An 18,431-nucleotide genomic window follows, 5' to 3' on the forward strand; every position below is an offset into this window, starting at 1 on the left:
ATGTGGACTTCATGGGCAAGTTGCTCTCCCTTCTCCTTCCCTCTTGCATGGCGAAGATGCTGAAGGGCTGTCTCCAGTCTGCTCTGCCTTCACCCTGGTGTGAAGTGCTCTGAGATCCTCAGAGAGGGAGTGCTCCAGGCATGCTAAGTACTATTATTATTTTTTTAATAATCGAAAGACATCCAGGGAATTACAGATCTATGAGCTTTCTTTCAGTTCCAGCCAAACTGATTGTGAAGCTAATTAAAGACAGACTAGTACAATGTTGGGATAAGTATAACATGACAGGGTCAATCCAGTATGGCTTCTGGAAAAGAAAATTGTGCCTTTTTGAGCTGCAAGTGGGTTTTGTTGTTTTGTTTGGTTTTTTTAAAGTTTAATAAAATAAGATAAAGGTGATCCCCAGCAGATATAATGTACTTTGATTTTCATAAAGCCTTTGATAAGGCCTTTCACACAAAATTGTGAAGGGAAATAAATAGCCATGGGCGAAGGGGCAAGGTCTTATCACAGTTTAAAACCCAGTGGATTGTTAATTAGCAAATAGTTTCTCTTTTGCGTGGAGACAAGTCAATAGTGGGAGTCAGTACACACTGTGGAGGTATTTAGTCTGCCCTGTGTGCCATGGCTGGCATGTTGGTGCTTTGATGACGACTCCTTGTTTGGCTGGTAAGAAAGGCAGCAGAGTTGTCAAAAGCCATAGGAGATGTTAAGAGCAGGCCCACCCCATTGCATGTTCTGCTTGCTGCCTGGGCTGTGGAGAGCCGGTGGGACCCACTGCCAGGGCTTGGCCTGGCTGCTCCGGGGTGTCCTCCCCGGCGTTGGGTCCTCCCCCGCTGCCCTTCACCATCGCACCAACCAAAGGCAGGCACGGGCTGCTGCCTCCATGAGTCAGCAGGATTTAAAGGCACCACAGGGACAGAGCAGCAGGATGACGGATGAGCTATAACATGGATGAGCGTATGGTAATGCAGACTGCAAAAATAGTCTCCACTTCAGCTGTACCGTGATGAGCGCTGAGCTCCCAGGCTCCTTGGAGGGAAGAGATTGGGAGTCATGGTGAGTAACTTGATAAAAGCTTCTTCAGTGGGTTGCATCATTTCCAAAAACGTGGAAGATGCTCAGTTGCCTTTAAGGGACAGGGAAACAATAGGGAATATGTTATAAAAAATGACATTATCTTGAACACTGGCTACACCCTCATTTATGACAGCGTGTGGAATTACCAGAGGGCCATGAAGCATGGTTAGTAATCTTGTGAGATTTATCTACAAGGAGGCAGTCAGTTGGACTGAACAGGGTTTTCTTTTTCAGTGTAGCAAGCTGAATGCTTGCTGTGGCAAAAATGCCATTTCTCCTTCCCAGTATCTCTCCCATCTTCCTTTTTGCCATCATGCCCTCTACTGTCCCTGAGCTCAGGCTGCCTCTGCTCAATCCCAGCCCATTCCAATGGGAGATGGCAAGCACCGGCCATTCACAGCCTCCCTGAAGAGACACACTAAAGGTTTGTAATTGAGTTATTTACACTAATGAAGAGTGTGGTGAAAACTGATCAGTCCCTCCTTTTTCTGTCCTCCTGTAATACTAGAACAAGAGGTCACTCAGAGATGCTAATGGTAGCTTAATTTAGATCACATGAAAGGAGACACTTTTTCACACAGCAGGTAGTCAGTCTGTGAAATCCACACTGCCTCCTGAGGTCAGAGAGTCAAACACTGCAGAAGGGACTTGTCGAGTTCCTGGGTAATTTTTGGAAGAATAATAACTATTATTAATGAGGATGCAGTAGCACCCCAGGGGCCCCCCATCAGGAAGAACTCACTCTGCATAGCACAAAGCCTGCCGAAAGCAGGAGCCAGCCTGACCTGGGTTGCTTTGGTCTCCATAGCCAAAGAAAGGCACTGTTTGTTTGGTCAGAGGCTAGAGAGGGGATGGTGAAAGAGCTGCACCCAAGCTCAGGCACCCAAGTGTGACACATTTTGTTTTCCTGCACCAGTTCTGTAGCCCCAAAAACAAGGTACTTGGTTCCCTTCCCTTGATGTAAAGAGAGTTGTTTTTCAGCTATAAATCAGAGCTGTTCACGCTGATTTTAAAATGGTGAGGGAGGGACAGAAAACCTACATCTGCCTTTATTCTGGAGGAATCTTCCCATGATGTGGGTGAAGCTTGGGGGAATTGTATCAGGATACAACCTCATCTGCACCTCTGTCCCTTTTGCTGGATCTCTTCAGTACAGTGTCATTGGTCTGGTGGCTTTTCCATTCCTACAGTCAGTTCTTGGCACACTCCTGTCTTCCCATGCATTGCCTGTGGCATCATAAGCTACTTAGCAAGTCTGACTGGACGTGGGTATTGGTGAATTTTGCCTGTGGGCCTGTGGATTATGATAACATTGAAGAGTCTTAAACTTGTAAAGGTGTTTAAATTTACCATCAAAAACAAAGTGTAACAGAACAGGGAAAAATTATTTCAAATCCATCCCTGTCTCTGTATTTATGTTTATCTGACCTGCAGTTCTAGAAAGGCCTTTAGCCACAGTAGGTTTGGAACTGAATCTGTTGTTACTGTTTTTCCTTCTGTTCATAAATTCAGCTCAAGTCCCTCCATTCCCATTTTGACAAGAGGTGCTGTCCAGATTCAGTGTAGAGATCTTTGCAGGGGATTGAGACAGAACACCAGTGTTCCTTGCATTGTCTTTTGACTCTTTATTGCAAAATGGCTATAAGCAATAGGCTTTTGAGTGTGTTTTCTTGTAGCTAGCTCCAGAATCAACTCAGTATGTGCACAGTAAAACTGATCATAATCCACTTGAGGGATGGTGTTCAGAAACTCTCACAGGCATCTCTTATTCCAGCATCATCACAACAGCTCTCCAACTATCCCACCTGCTTTTCTCCTTGCTGTTTGTTACTGCCTCGGTAGCTGGCTGTGTTTAAATATGTCAACCTGGGGTTTTTCTCCCATCTTCTTGTTTCCTGTGTTCCTCTAACAAGCAGCTTGCAACAGAACAAACAAGCAAGGCAGGAGCGCTCCAGGCAAAAGGGGTGTTTTGTGTTTGATTTGAATACATACATATTTTTCTTGGTTAAAACTTGTGATACTCATCAAACACATGCAGGAAGGCTGTGAATAAGACCTTTCTCTTTCTTCCTTTCTGACACGCACACCGTCTATTACGAGCACCTTCTCATTTTCACTCTTGCTGTCTGATTCTGTGCGAAGCGCGCTTTCTCTCATATCCTCACGCGCATGTTTGATAGTCTCATCCTCACTCCTGCTCTGTCGGCTACACAGAGCCACCTTCTCATCTCAGCAGACCCTGGCACATGCGCGCTCCCACAGGCGACACAAGCACACACGGCCACCCACACGTTTGCAAAGGCTTTATTATTGCAGGGAAAATTGCTCTCAAATAGGTGAGACTGGATGTAACTATGGCAGAGATGGGGAGAGAGGGGAGCATGGGTGGGAAACTTTGTAGTCCCTTCGCTCTTCAGGGACAAGAAGAACTGCTCAGGTGGAGGGGAGAACATGTTCCCATAGTCCTCATCCCATCTGCCATGCACAGACAAGCACCAAGCATCACTTACTCGCCTCCTCTCACGCACAGACCCTGACTGCTCTCCCTGAAAGTTTCTCAGTCGCCCTTTCTCATGCATCCTTCCCTCTCTTTTCTGACTGTCTGTCAGGTCTTGATCACATCACTGTCATGGTTGCTATGATATCAGCATTTTCTGACAGGTGTATATACTTCTGTCACTCCCAGCAAAGCTCTTTAGCACCCAGCCTGCTGCCAGACCTGAGCTAGGGCAGCACTACTGGAAAGCATGGTCAGCTGTATCTCATATTGCTGCATGCAGCAGATAAAATCCTGCTAGAAAACTGCATGTTTTCAGGGGATTCCACTTTCAAATAAGGCCTTAAAACAAGTGTTTTCTCTTTATGAAGAGTGAGGTTCACTGCTGTTCAGGAAAAGGAGGAACACTCTGGGCATTTCTCTTGGGAATTCCCAGAGATCTTCTCCCTCATCCTCTGAGGCTGGCTCTGTATTTGGCCTCCTGGAGTGGGCTGCTGCATGGAGGGCACTAATTTCAAAAATTACTTCAATTTTCTACAACCCTCAAGCTTCTGATGCAGCCCAAGGAACTGAGTGCTTCATTCCCAGTTGCATTGTGGGCTTGGCCTCTCCTGACAAGGGAGTAACAAAAACATATCATCTGCCACGATGGGGGCCAAAGATATGCTTCAGAGCAAGTCAGTGTTAGGCTCTTTGTTCAGGAAATGGCCACACGCCTCTGCAGAATCTCGGAGTGTGCACAATTTGGAAGAAATTTCAGGTTTTCCAATTACTGTAGCAGTGGCTGGTAACCTTCCAGCAAAGAGGCGCTGGAGCACAGTGTTCCCTTGGCTCCTGCTGGGCTCAGCCGGTGTTTGTGTTTGAACTGGCACCAGGAAAGCTAGGAAGCGAAGAGATTATTAATAGGGAGCGCAAGGAAGAGGAAAGGTGTTTAAACAGTTCCCACTTTGCATGTCTAATTCGGGAGCTACCCTTCTGTAGTTCCCCAAACAAGCGCCCAAATCCAATGTCAGACTTCTCAGAAGCTTAACTCATTAAGCTTTAGCACACTGTAAGATAAGGACCTTGCTTGCATAAGGCCATCAAGCACTGATATTGACTCTCCAGGACGTTTTTAAGGCTATTTATATCACAATAAAGCCATTTTATTAGCATCATCAATCAAGAGAGACCGCATTTTGGCCTGGAAATGATTCTGCTTGAGTTTCTAGAAAGGAGAAGGGTGAGTAATTATGGGATGCATTATCTTCGATCTCATTTGAAATCTCCTAATTGAAACCACATATGAGTGTAGTTTATTGCTTATAAAATAAATGGTAGAGCCATTGTTAATGTACCTATGGTAAGTACAACCTTCCAGTAACCAGAGAGGTACAGACTGGTTTTTCAGAAGGTAGCATGGGTGTGGCAGGGGTTGTCCCTATCCACATCTGGGTGAGAAGCTGGTTCCTGGCACATGCTTCGAACTGAAGCTCATGCCCCACGCTGGGCTGAGCTCGTGGTACTTGGCATCCACAGTTCAGCTCAGCTGGCAGCATCTGCTGTCGGGTGCCAGCCGATCTCACTGGCAGCTTCAGGGGTCTTGACAAGGCGATTCTGCTCCTGCAGTGGGGCTGGGGTCTGTGTATGGGTGGCTGGGGGCTGGGAACTGAGTCGTGGTCAAGGGGCATGGTAAAGCTTCCTGCCTCCTGGTATGTGTGTGGCTCTAGTTGCTTTTAAATGTGGAGTAGGGGATGTTTGCAGCTCTCCTCCAGGGTTTTGCCAGCCCCTGTGCTGCTTTCCTGCTATCAGCTCAGGGAAAGGGAGCAGACTTGCAGGAGTAGCGGTTACTCAGGTAAGGAGAGTGTAGCTTAGCATTGCCTGTGGGGGCCTCTGAGAGTGAGTAATGGCAGGGCTTGAAAGCTGTTACAGATATTTGATAATTAATTGGCTGCGAAATCAGTTTATTTTAACGACTCTAGTTAAATAAAGAAGAGAGCTAAAAGGGCTGCACTTTCCTGCAGTGCTAAACTACTTTCAGGGACAGAGAAAGCCCATTACATGTCTGCTTTTATGCCAACAGGGACTTTCTTGTGAAGGCTCTTCTGAAAGGTGGTTGAAATCTTTATCTCCTGTGAATCCCAGCAGCTTCGGTTTAAGACAGGAAAGCCTGAAGGGTGGTTTATTACCAAGGATCCATCAGGCAGAGGGGACAGGGGAGTGGAGCTGCTGCCATAACCTCATGCTTCACCTCTGGCCAGATACTTACTGCAGAGTGGTTCCAGTTGTGGTTTATCACTGTTTTATACTGCTCCAGTGGGAGCAATGCATGTAGCTCGGTTAACCTCACTTGTCTTTCCGAGTACTGGCTGATCTCACACACCCGCACACACACAAGGTAGAGAGAGGACTGGTAATAGTCTAGTGTAAACAAGTCATTTTGGGTGCTCCCCCTGCTTCTCTGTGGCTGTCCAGGACCAATCCTCTTTTCTCAGCCTAAGGAAAAAACAGTAAGTGTGAAGTCAGAGAGAGGGTGGTGGCAGGTCCATTTTTGTTAGGGCTCTCTTATTTTCCAGGTTATTGGAATATCGTTGTATCATTGTCATTCAGTGGGAAGAACTGTTTCTTTAAAGAAAAACAATGTGCACCCTGGTCCTGGCCAAAGAAAGAGAACCTGACTGGGATCTCAAACAAAGGTTTTTGATTTGGTCTTTATATCTCTCTGTAGGAAGATATTTTGTAACTGTGCATATGAGAGACCTCAGCAGCAATGCTGAAAGAGACTTGGATCTATTCTTTACTGCAGACTGTGCTTTGGATGTGAACTCAGTTCTCAAGCCAGTGTATCTTGTCCTGAGGGTTGTACAGCAAGTGTGCATATATGAACAGTGTTCCAAATGCAGTCATATTTGTCAGTCTGCAAAGAGCCTGCAACACCATCTGTTTTACTGAGTGGATAAGAGATTAAACTGCAGGAATCATGGGATCTGTACAATACATGAGAGTAGGCCAGACAATCACAACACATCTTATTTTTTTGGAAGCTAAGAATAACTTTAATATCCCTTCATTTAGGATTTAATGTCAAAATTAACTAACATTTTGCTCTTGTCCCAAAAATCCCGAACTGTTCTTCCTGCCTCATTGCTGGTGCTTGCCCACTGCAGATTCAAATTCAGCGCAGACACATCCCCCCGTGAAAACTTAACTAAAAAACAAAAGTAAGCCCTTCAGCCTGGTGGAGGTACAGCAGCACCTCTCTTCTGCTGCCCTGGAGCACTTTGAATTGAGCATCTTCATGACAGGATTTGAGTCTAGGCTGTCCCCACAAGGCTGTGAGGTCCTGTCATGCATAGACATTGGGGATGCACAGACACACCAGGTGAGCATGATGTCATCCCCTCTGCATGGCCAACGAGAGCCTACCTTTAGCCAAGTGTAAACTCAGGGCAGGCTACAAATCCTTATCTTTAAAACATTCCCTGGATGTGAAGCATCCTGCCAGCTGGAGCTGCTTTTAGCTGAGCAGACTGAAGTGCTGTATGTAATGAATTCATTTAGAGTCTGGTGGAAGGAAGCAGGACTGATCCTCATTTGGTGTAAATCTAGGCTTCCCCATTTACTGCAGTGGTGCCTTGTTGGCCCTTGATTTATGCCAGCTGAAGCCACAGTTTGGCATCTCCCCATGCAGTACTGGAATTCTGGAAATTATTTAGAGCAAGTGGCCTGTCAGAAGAACAGAAATAGGAACCCAGCCTCAGACCAGCCAAAGCCCAAGTGCACAGCCTTAGACCCAGCTGTGTAAGAAACTCTCTCAGTAAGACAGCTGTACAGAAGGGGGCTCCATGGGGAAATGGCTTATCTGTACTGCGGATAAGCTGTGCACCGGGGAGAGGTTTCCTTTCACAGCAGACTCTTGGGAGAAGAGGCAAGGATGTCAGTGGATCCAGATAAGATATCCCTGGGTAAATGCTTCCAGTAGGATTAAGCAACACTGTCTTCACTGAGAAATGAAAAGGGTTCTATGTTCTGTGCTCCAGCCAATTTGTGCAGCTTGTTTTGCCAGTGCCAGAAAACTGCAGGTGAAGAGGTGCAGAAGCTGTCGGAGCAGTCCCTGTGGTTATGCCTGTCCTGCAGTCAGTAGCCAGGCTGGAGTTCAGGCTCCAGAGCACAGACCCAAATGACCCAAGCCAGTTGCCTTCAAGGCATGGGGAGGAGCTTGTGCTTCAGCCAGACCTTTCTTCTGTGGTTGCATATCCCTGGGCAGACCGCAGTTAGAGAGAAAAGCATGGTCTCTTGCAGTGGTGCTAAGATAGATGTGACTGGAGGTGACATCTGGGTTTGTGAAGGCTGCTTTGCAGTCATCACGACCCCTCTCTCACTATCCTCATGCAACTGGTACACACCAAACCAACTTTTGTCTGAGACAGGTCAGGCCTATTACATTTTGGTTTTGAAAATAAAATAGTTTCATTGTATGACTTTGCACAGCCTATTTCTTTCCTTCTCCATTGGCTCCCTGTATGTGTAAAACATGCATCACAACCCTTCTCCTCTACAAAGGTAAGAATTTTAGTTCCACAGCGGTTACTGCCTTTGATATAATCACTGCTTGGTGTTCAGCTTATGCTGAATTGCCTTGCAAAACAAAGTCCTGCAAGGGTCTCAGAGGAAAAAGAGTGCCAGATATTAGTATGATTAGTAGCATGGCAGGAAGATCTAGCTGTGGGAATTATACCTTCCCTCTTTCTCAAGGAGTCATACTTTCCTCCCATTCTGTTTCTGACCATGATGTTTTAAACCAGCTCCTGTCTTTCATGTCAACAGCAGAAACTCCATCAGGTATATCTTGACATTTCTTTTTTGCCATTCTTCCCCCTTTCCTCTATTTATTTACAAACATGTCCTCATCTGCAAGGCATATTGTGCATGTGGGCATAAAGGTAAACTCAGATCAAAGCTCTTGGGAGTTCTCCCTCACAGCATCATCTCTACCTGCCCTGTAAGTCTTTCAAATGCCCTCTTTCACAAGACCCGATGGCAGACAAAAGTGAGGCATTAGGGAAAGGCAAAATTTAGCAAAGCTGCAAAGGAAAGAAAGTGGAGTTGAGCATTGCCTTGCTGTAACAGCTTTGCTGTGGTTTCCACATAAAGGAGTTCTTTGACACAGGATAAATACAGCGTGGGAGTTTGAAGTTTGCAGCATTTTATTCTATGATTGTAACACACCCATGGGATGGATTTTCAAAAGTATGTCACTTTAGGCAGCAAGAAAACTGGCTATATGGGCGAAGGAGCTCACAGTGCCAAATGCTGTTTTGAAAATTTGGTTCTTGTATGTTAGTTTGGCAGCTGGTGGGCCCAAAAGTACTTTGACAAATCTGGTCTAAATTTCAATGCTAAGCACTTAAAAAAGTCAAATCTCACTTGTGACTTTTAAGTGCTGGACAGCATTACTCACAGCACATTGGGGAATACAACCATATGCCAATGTCTTTTGGAAATAATGAGACTGTTAGTGTTTTTATCAGTAATTTTTAACCTCTCCATGCAAGATTTCTAGAAGATCCATCCTTTGAAATCAAATCCAAATCAAGCCAGGTAATTCCAGTGCAGTATATAGAGGTCTACGCTCTTGACAAGAAATATTTAGCTGTATGTGAAGTGAAAATAACTGAAAAAATTGCTTCATCTGAGAGAAATTTGTAAGAGGAGTTGTCTTCTCCTGACATATTGCTGAACTCTGAAGCAGGTGGTAAAGGTAGTAAGACCAGGTCACTGTGAGGCTGATCCTCTGGTCCTCAGCCCAACTTTTTTTCAAAGATATGAAAGAATAGGCGCTTCTGTGCTTTCCTTGGGAGACTTTTTACAAGACTAGCACTTGCAGATGACAAGAAGTTTTTCTTCAAGTTTGAACAGACTTATTTCTCTTTTTTTTCTGACCTGTTACTCCTTCCTAGACCCCTCTGCATCTTGCTAAATAATTCCTCTCTTCCCTCAGTACTTTCAGCTTTCAAAGAGGTATAGCTTGTCAACATGTCGCTTTTAAGTCCTCTCTTAGTCAAGTTATACATATTTAATGTTTTTAAGCTTCCCTTAGATGCTGATCCCTTTCCAGCCCTTGATGAATTTTGTTGTTGCTCGCCTCTGAATTCCCTCCAATTCCCCCATATCATTCTGGTAACAAGGTTCCTAGGATTGACTGCTGCAGCCCAGGTGCATTCGGTATTTGGTGGCAGTTGTTTTTGGATGGAATTAAAAAAAGAAGCAGCAGAGTCTCTCAGAGGGAATCTGCTTCGTGGTCTCCTCTCTGGGAGCATTATTTCAGGATGGTATTTCAGGATTGCCTTTAGATATGGAAATGAGAGCGTGTGTCTTGCTCAGAAGCTGTTCTCTGCTTTCAAGTGGGAGAGAGATGGAAGAGGGGAAGAGGGGTTAAGCTCCTCAAAGGCTTTGTCTACATTAGGCTTTTTTCTTCATATTTCCCAGTGTTGCTTGCATGGGTGTAGCTCAATCCACAGTGGCACTAATGACAGCTCTGGCACAGGCAGGGAAGTGAACATGTTCTGCTACACATCGTCTCCACAACTCTACAAGCCCTGACTCTGCCAGCGGTGCTACGTCAGCGGGAGCTGGAGAAGGAAAAGGTCAGCTGTAAATAATAACTAGAGTGTTTGCACATCAAGAAGGTGTCTTTCATTGAAATGCAGCAGCTGGAAGTGAGCAGGCAGGATGCGCCCAGTTTCTCATTCATCTTGAAATAGCACCCTTCACAGTCTGCTGCTGGCTACCTGAGGGCAGTACTTGGAAGTGGGCATGATAACTTGGTTGGAGCACCTCTGATACTCTCATGACCTCAGAAAAGAAGGAAAAGTTAAGACTTATTTTGCCTGTTGTCACTCCCATTCCCTCTCTGATCTGCCTCCAAAGAATTTTGAGACTGATTTCTCCTTGGTGCGTATTCTCCTGTCCCACCTGCCCAGGACAAGAGCTAATGCTTCAGATGTGATATTCCCTTTTCCCTTTTGAAGAAGAAGCAGTATGAGATGAGATGAACATTAGGATCCACATAATAGAAAGCGCATTACTATATCTCAGGTAGCATGCTCCTCAGGTACTGGAAGAAGCTATTTCATATAGTACAAAACACAGGAGACACCTGCCAGTTTCACGTAACATTTAAATCTGATATTCTTTCACAGCCTTGTACCAATTAATGGTTAACTGATGAAATTCTCAGCCAGAAAGTTTCACCAAGATGAAGATGTTAATGAGTTTAAAAAAAGAAAAAGGGGGCAGGGGGTTGAGAAATGCCTGGGGATAAGAAAGCCAGAGTACAAACTTGCAAGGTGGATTGCAAGCTGTCACTCAGAGTGGAAGCCAATTTACACAGAGGCTAGATTTAGATTAGATATTAGGAAGAAATTCTTTGCTTTGAGGGTAGCAAGACACTGGAACAGGTTATCTAGAGAAGCTGTGCATGCCCCATTCCTGATTGGCAGTGTTCAAAACCAGGCTGGATGTGGCTTTGAACAACCTTATCTGGTGGCAGCTGTCCCTGCACATGGCAGGAAGGTGGAACTAGATGATCTTTTAATATCCCTTCCAACCCAAGCCATTCTGTGATTTGCTTGGTGCTACATTTATAGGTTTTTATGGTTAGAAAAGATCATGAAATTATGTAGAAATTGATTTACATTGTCACTTTAGGAGGTGTTCCACCTTTCTTTGAAATGTCTGTCGCTGAGCACGGGAGGGTTGGTCACTAAACCATGCGGCCCAATGTTCAGACCTTGATACTCTTTCCATCTCCTTCCCCAAATGTTCAGGCGGGGACATCTGAGCACTTAGCTCTTCCAGCCTCCTTGGAGATATGCAGCCATTACAGATTTGCCTCAGTCAGTGCCTCAATAGCTGTTGAGACTGGTGGCCAACATTAGTCCCTGACAAGCTGTTGGCCTTGATCTGATTGTCTGTTTGGCTGTTTTTCCCATGTCAGAAACGTTCCTAGAGGAGGTGCACGGCTTCATGCCACCTGGCAGTCAGCCCTTGCTGACCCACTGGAGGCTGCTGCCAGTCCTGTGGGCACGCCCCTTGTTTCTGAGAGCCCCGAGAGCTGGCGCTGTCACGTTGCTGTGTGGGAGGGCACCTATGGTGCTTTGCTTTTGGAACTAGGCCATGGTACCATGGCAGCAATCATGTGGGCTGTTTTGCAGGCTTACATGTGCCTTGGTGTGTGCAACTGTGAAAGGGAGAGTCGGGGAGGGAACCTCCCTCTCGCCTTTCTGCCATACAAAATGCATGAGGTGATGCTCCAAAGCTCCAGTTTTAATTATTTCCATCTTAAGCTTTGTAGTCCCCTTCCCTGAGCAAACCACTGGAATCCACAAGCTGGAAGGTGCAATGTGCAGTACCATGTCTCTCTTCAGCTGTGAGATGCTGAATTTCAAATCTCTCCCTTGTTTTGTGACAGCCTGTGGTGATACCTCCTGCAGTTTTAGCCGGTGACTGGGGTGGGAGGAAGCGACCCTGGACCACACAAAATTCTTTGAAGCTCCCATTAGCGTCATTCTCCTATTCCCTCTTGTGTTTGCACTGTCCCTTTTCTGCACCCGCTCTCTCCTGACCTGCCCTTACTCTCTTTCTTTTTCCATGCCCTGTGCATTGCTAATCTGTGGCATTATCTCATTCTCCAGTAGCTGTGCCGGCTGCCTTAATGTTTCTTGCCAGCTTTTGCCTCTCCCCATTTTTTCTCTTCCCTCCACTTGCCAGCGATGATGTAGCATTGCCTTTCTCCATCTGCCTGATTGTCTCTCCGCTTTTTATCTGGGTGCTGAAGCTCCAGGTGCTGTCATTCTCTGCGACAGCACAGAACGTTTCAGTTTCCCTCTGTGGCTGGATAATTACCAGATACAGAGTCACGTGGGCTTCCCAGCGAAACCCTCCCTCCCCTCCTGTCAGAGAAGGAGATCACATCTCTGAAACACATTTTTCCCTTTTATGTGGCATTTTCATTATTGTTATTTTTTACTAGAAGAAATTCAAGGGACAAATTTGGATTAACTTTTCTGGAGTTACCTAGTGGTGACCACATAGAAATTACTTACAAGGCATTGGGGGTTTAGGTAGAAGAAATAGGTATTTCCAGTGCTGAAGTTTGTGAAGGAAAATAAAGGGACTTACAGTCTGTATAGGTGCCTTATTAGTGCTCCTATTCTCATTTTTGGTGTATCCCTCAAAAAGAAAAAAGTCATAATGGTGCAGAGACTTGCCAGAAGCTGTTTGGTTTCCAGTTCTTTTACAAATTTGGCATAGCAGCCAATACCCAGTTAACATAAATGACTAATTGTCATTGTCTTTTGATTAACTTCTGTTCCTAAGAGACCCCAGATACTTTTAAAATATCAGCCTGAGTGTTGGTGATCACAGAAGCACAGGATCTTTAGTATAAGTGCTGTGCAACAAAAAGGCAAATCATCGGGCAATGTTCCTCATTGCCATTCTGCATCACCTCTGCTGTTCCCTGGCTCCCCCTTTTGATAGTGCAGGAGCCCTGGGATGCTGCGGGAAGCAATGGACAGCAGAGCGAGGCATTGGTGGATACACTCCTGGTGGATATTTCACTAAGGCTGATCAGCAGCTGATGAGCATCACCTAACAATGCTGGATCAAGAGCAGAGCCAGCTTTCTGGCTGGACTGAAAAGGGACTCGGACAAGTCCTCAGCTAACCCAAAAGAGAAAGAGGGAGCTCAGGGTCTGTTTCCTCAGCAGCCTGAACCTCCTGACTAATTTTAGTGCAAGACCCTGACGCAGGCTGTCAGAGCATTTGGCATTTCTGCAAGCGTCAGCCAGAGAGCAGTTTGTCCCTCTGCGCACACGTGGGGAGCAAGTCTCCTCTGGCAGGAGGCCTGTGGTTGGAGCCAGTCATTCTAGAAACATGCCTTGGAATGGGAAAAGACCTGTCCAAGGATTTCCTGCCTACGCTGTAAAGAAGTGCAGGGCATTTTCTAGGTATAGTGGGATATAAGGAAAGATGGCACTGTGGTGGTGGGACTCGCTCTGAGGTTTTTCTGTACTTTGAAATTTTAAACTGTGTTGGGATATGGCTGGGATGGAGTTAAGCTCATAGCAGCTCATATTGATATTTTGAAGAAGGTTCCTCTGCTGGAGTGGATGTGGACTGAAGTTGTTTATGCAGGTATACTGATCCCCAACAGATGGGAAGAGCAATAAATCATGCCAGTATAAGTCCTCTTATTCTGATACAGTTACATCCACCCTTTGAGAGTTCTGGCATAAAAATCGCTGTAAATTTGGGCTTGATTTCTGTTGTGAGTTTGGGGTTTTTTCCTACACAACAGGAACCTATACTCTTAAACTGTCATTTTAACAGAAAGAAAGCCCATGTGAGACCAGCTGTGTGTCTGCTAGTAAGAGCCCGTGCAGCTAGCTGTCTTTTTAGGCCAGTGTATTTTTTGTAAATTCCCTTGGGTTTCATTTTCCATGCATATCACATGGACTGAGAGACAAGGATGTTTACAGCACATGAGCAGTTCTGCACTGATACCCATATTTTCTGGTTTCAATTCCTATTGCTTTCATTAGGAAGACTTGATGGGAGAGACAGTGAGACAGAAATGTTTCTGTACAAGGCACTGGGGACTTCTCTTCTAGAAAACTGGGTACAAATTCTGGTCACGAAAGAGGAATTCAGACTGGAGCAGGTGCTGAGAGGGGCTACTGAGATGTTTAGGGCAATGGAGAGTCTATCATACAAGAAGAAACCAGGAGAGTTTGGCTTGTTGAATCCAGCAAAATGAAGGCTGAGAGGGAATATGATTGCTCTCTGTGAACACGCTGAAAGATAAACACCCGGGAGAGAGAAGAGCTCTTTAAGCTAAAAGATGGTGTTGGCATGAGAGGAAATGGATGTAAGCCAGGTATGAATAAATCTAGACTTAGAAAAAAAGGTTTTAATCAGCAGAGCAGAAAGACTTTGAGCAGTCTGACCTACGAAGCCGAGGGAGGGTATCCCCCATCGAACACACTAGGCTAAAGTAGGGATGAGGTACATCTCTGAAAAAGATGCTAAGGTACAACTGGCTGTGCCAGCAGAGGTTGGGTCTTCATGACCTGGTAAGCCCATCCTAGCCTCACACTCCCAAAGTGGCAGTTTACTAAAAAGGATGAACAGAAGTGCAGGCATCCTGTCACCCAATAGGTGGATGACCAGAAATTGTCACCCGAGTGCTGAAATAGCCAGGGAGCTGCAGACAGGTGTGACGACCAAGGTCACAGCATAATACAGCTGAGAGAAAGCATGGGCTGAACAGATGCAGCAGTTTCCCCCTCCTGCCAGTTTTCCAACGCAGAACTGGGTTTAAGCAGTAGTTTTCTAAATCCCTCTGAGGCCCTGTGTTATCATGCTGGCAGTGGTGACTCAGGAGCTATTTATGCCACGTTTTGGAAATCCATCCTGCTGTGGTACAGTTTTCACTCTCAAACAGTGACCCCGCTGTGTGTCATGGCACATAAGGAGAGGAGCAGCAGCTGTACCAGGCTGGGGAAAGAGAGGAGCAGTGGCAGTGGGGAGGAGAATTTTGAGTAACAACTGATGCCCATGTGCATTCAAATTCAGTAAAATGAGGCTTTGGTGCTTGGCTGAAAGGAGGTTTCAGATACTTGGTTGATATGATCTCCCACTGCCATCCACTTAGGGAGGCCCTTGCCTTCGCAGCAGTGGAGATGTGTTCAGCTGTGGGTGTCTTCCATAGCATCTCCTGCTGAGGGGAGCCTGAGCCAGAGCAGTGGGAACCACCCAGGGCCAACAGCTCCTCCACTGCTCCTCCAGACTATGTGCTCCTGTGTGCTCTGCCACTGTACTCCTCTGGTGGGGACTGCAGTGGCAGCGTTGCGGTGTTCTTGAGATGCTGGCGGGGTCCAGCACTGCAGTGGCATCGTGGAGCCTGGCTGGACTTTTCCCTGAAAACCCTGCCTGGGAGGTCAGGGCTGATATGTCTGTGTTCTGTCCTTAGCCCTTGCTGCCCACATCCCTGCCGGGGCATGCCGGAGGGGCTGGGCTCTTGCTGCCCCCCTGGCTGAGCATGCTGTGTCTGAGTCCTTGCTTGCCAGGCAGGGAAGGACTGAAGAGCTCAAGGAGACAAGATGAAACAGCACGAGCACTATTTGCTCTTGAACTTTACCCCCCCAGGCTGGGAGTGAGGCTGTGTATAACCACCACATTAGCTTTCCCAGGATCATGCTTTGCAACACAAATTTGCCTTGCATGTTCAGAGCTGGCAGCCGGGAGCTGATGCTGCTTTGTGCCGAACGAGCCGTGTTTGATCCCTCTCTCTTTTCCCTCTTGCCGTTTTGCTGCTGGGGGCAGAGGGCAGTGGGGGAAGTTGTTAGCTGGATCTTGTAAGAGTGCGTGTGAAGTGAGAAGATTACAGCAGGCTCATCACAGAGCTGAGGCAAAGGCAGGAGATCTGATGCAGAGCAGGTTGTGGCATCCTGTGGCAAAAAGGCGTCGTGTCCCTCAGTGAGTGCAGTGGGATGGGGTTTGGGTGTTTAATGGTGTGTGCAGCAGGCTGCTGGGTTTTAGCCTGATGCACAGAGATTGTCTTACAGAAGAGGTGATCAAAGGGTTAACAGAGAAAAGATGATTAAAGAGGAGTGTGGGAATTATGGCACAGAGCTGTCACCACAACATCCTTTGGAGAAAGAGGGCAGAAAATGCAGTCCATAAACTCACTATTTATTTGTTTTTCCCCAAAATGAGGTAAGAGCTGTGGCTTGCTGGCACACCGTATTTCATTAATCCTAGAAGCTTGCTTCTTCTCCCTAGTGTGGCTCTGGCAGAGAATTGTGGGTTTGGGTCTGCTGAAAAAAAAAAAAAAATCATTTGGAATTACAACAACAATTTAAAAACCCCAAATAATTATCCCAGCTTCAGTGCAACCCAATATATCATTGATAATGCTGTAAAATCTCCAAGTTAAAGTAATCATTTAAACAGCAGCTTCACCAGGCCCTAAAGGGCTTCCTTCTTGCCTTTTCATCACTCTAGCCTCTAAATATCATCCACCCCTTCCCAAAGGGTCAAAATACCCCCACTCCATCTCCACAGCCTAGGCTGTAGCTGCTGTGCTGCTTTCTCTCTGAGGCAGAATGGGAAGCACATTGTTGAGGCCCCATCTCTGGTGCATCCTCCTCCTCACCCCGTGCAGCCGCCACCCTGGCAGTGGTTGCAGACAGCCTGGGGAAGCCGTGCCGGGGCTTTCCAGGCAAATGCCGCCTCTCAGCAGCGGGGCCCGTCTGTTCGCCCGAGGAGAGAGGGCGGAAAGCTTAGGGCCGAGAGCTGCTGGAGTGACAGGCACAACATAAACTGCGATGAGTGTTATAGCAACATGCTGGGTAATCAATGCACTGAGTGGCGCTGCCTCGACAGGAGGAGGAGCAGGAGTCACGGGCGCTGGGAATCAGAGCACCAAGGCCTGAGCGAGGCAGAACAGGCCGTGAAATCTCCAGACTTGCTTCGCCAGGATAGAAGATGTGGATGCCTGAGCCTCACTCTCCTTTTCACTCGCTTTCCCACCCATCAATAGGAACAAGCCCAAATACTTTCAAGAAGGAAAAAAAATACGTCTCTCTCCAGATGGAGCATTCCTCGGAGCCTACAAAGGCACGATTGCAAGGAGCGCTGTTTTGGCCCAGTGCTGCGCAGGCCAATGGAGGAGAGAGTACAAGCAGCAGGAGTTTTCCTGGCTCCTGCCCTCCCCCTGCCTGCATGCTGCCAGATCTCCCAGCCTGTCATGAAATCCAGGGACCAGGAATGATGGTGGGCTGCCCTCTATCCTGTCCAAGGCAATGGTTCCTGCTGAAGGTCCAAAAGCATTCTCCTGCAGCAGAAGCATCATCCCCTCCCCTCCCTCCTGGAGCACAGCTCAGCCCCATTGTCTGCATTGGCATGTGGGGAAAATGAGGCTGGGGGAGGAGTGTGAGGATGACCTGGGTTTCTTTCTCCACATCCAACTGTTGCTAAAAATCTTCAGGTGCCAAACTTGGCCGTGTTTGTTTACAAGGACACAAGGAAGGGTAATGGGACATGGCAGCAAGATCTTCTGTCCTTCTGTGTCTGTGGTTTGAAATGGTGCAAGATCAACAGTTCCCAAGTTCCTACAGTGATCGTGCAAGGCATGCCCATCACCATTCACTGACCCTCTCGTTAGCCACATCAGAGATGTCAAAAAATTAAACCTGCAACCATAAGGGAAAGAATAATGGATAGATCACAAATCATTTATTAGCTTTCACTGAGGCTGATGGTAATACTTCCAATAAGCCTAATGAAAAGCATTTGACTGTCTCTGTGAACTTGATTATTGATTATTAGTGAACAATAAGAGTCCATTGATATCTTGCTGATGCCATGCTCCGATTGCTTTGCAGTTAAAATGTCAGTTAACATGCCATTTAATATTCTATTAGTATTGAATTAGCACTTATTACACTGTGAAAATCATCACCATAAATCCTTATTAAAGCATGATCCATTCATCTGGGTGGCATCTCTGGCAGACTTAAGAGGGTGTGTGTGTGGAGACAGACACACTGAGATGCATCATCCATGTGGATGCATGTTCAGAGCATGCCAGGACTTGGAATTTCCACCTTTGTACATTGATTTTCCCTGACAGCTTGAGAGGAACAGGTATGGTGAACAGAGAGCTCAAATCCATTTCACTTACTCTTCCCATTTTCCTCTTTTCTTTGTCCTCTCTCCTTTCTTTATTTTGGTAGCAGCTGCTAACTTATTTCAGGGGCAGTTGCAAGGTTGTCTGACTGTAGCTATTGACCATTGCCCTAGGGCTG

General features: G+C 46.4%; 1 protein-coding gene across 3 annotated transcripts in view; it reads left to right on the plus strand.

Moving 5' to 3' along the window:
• LSAMP (limbic system associated membrane protein) overlaps positions 1-18,431 on the plus strand; it is a gene marked incomplete at its 3' end in the record, with an annotated part of 307,230 nt that overhangs the window by 121,144 nt on the left and 167,655 nt on the right. The window lies entirely within an intron of this gene.

Source organism: Coloeus monedula (assembly GCF_965178545.1).
Source record: "Coloeus monedula genome assembly, chromosome: 3".
In the NCBI taxonomy this organism is placed as follows: Eukaryota; Metazoa; Chordata; class Aves; order Passeriformes; family Corvidae; genus Coloeus; species Coloeus monedula.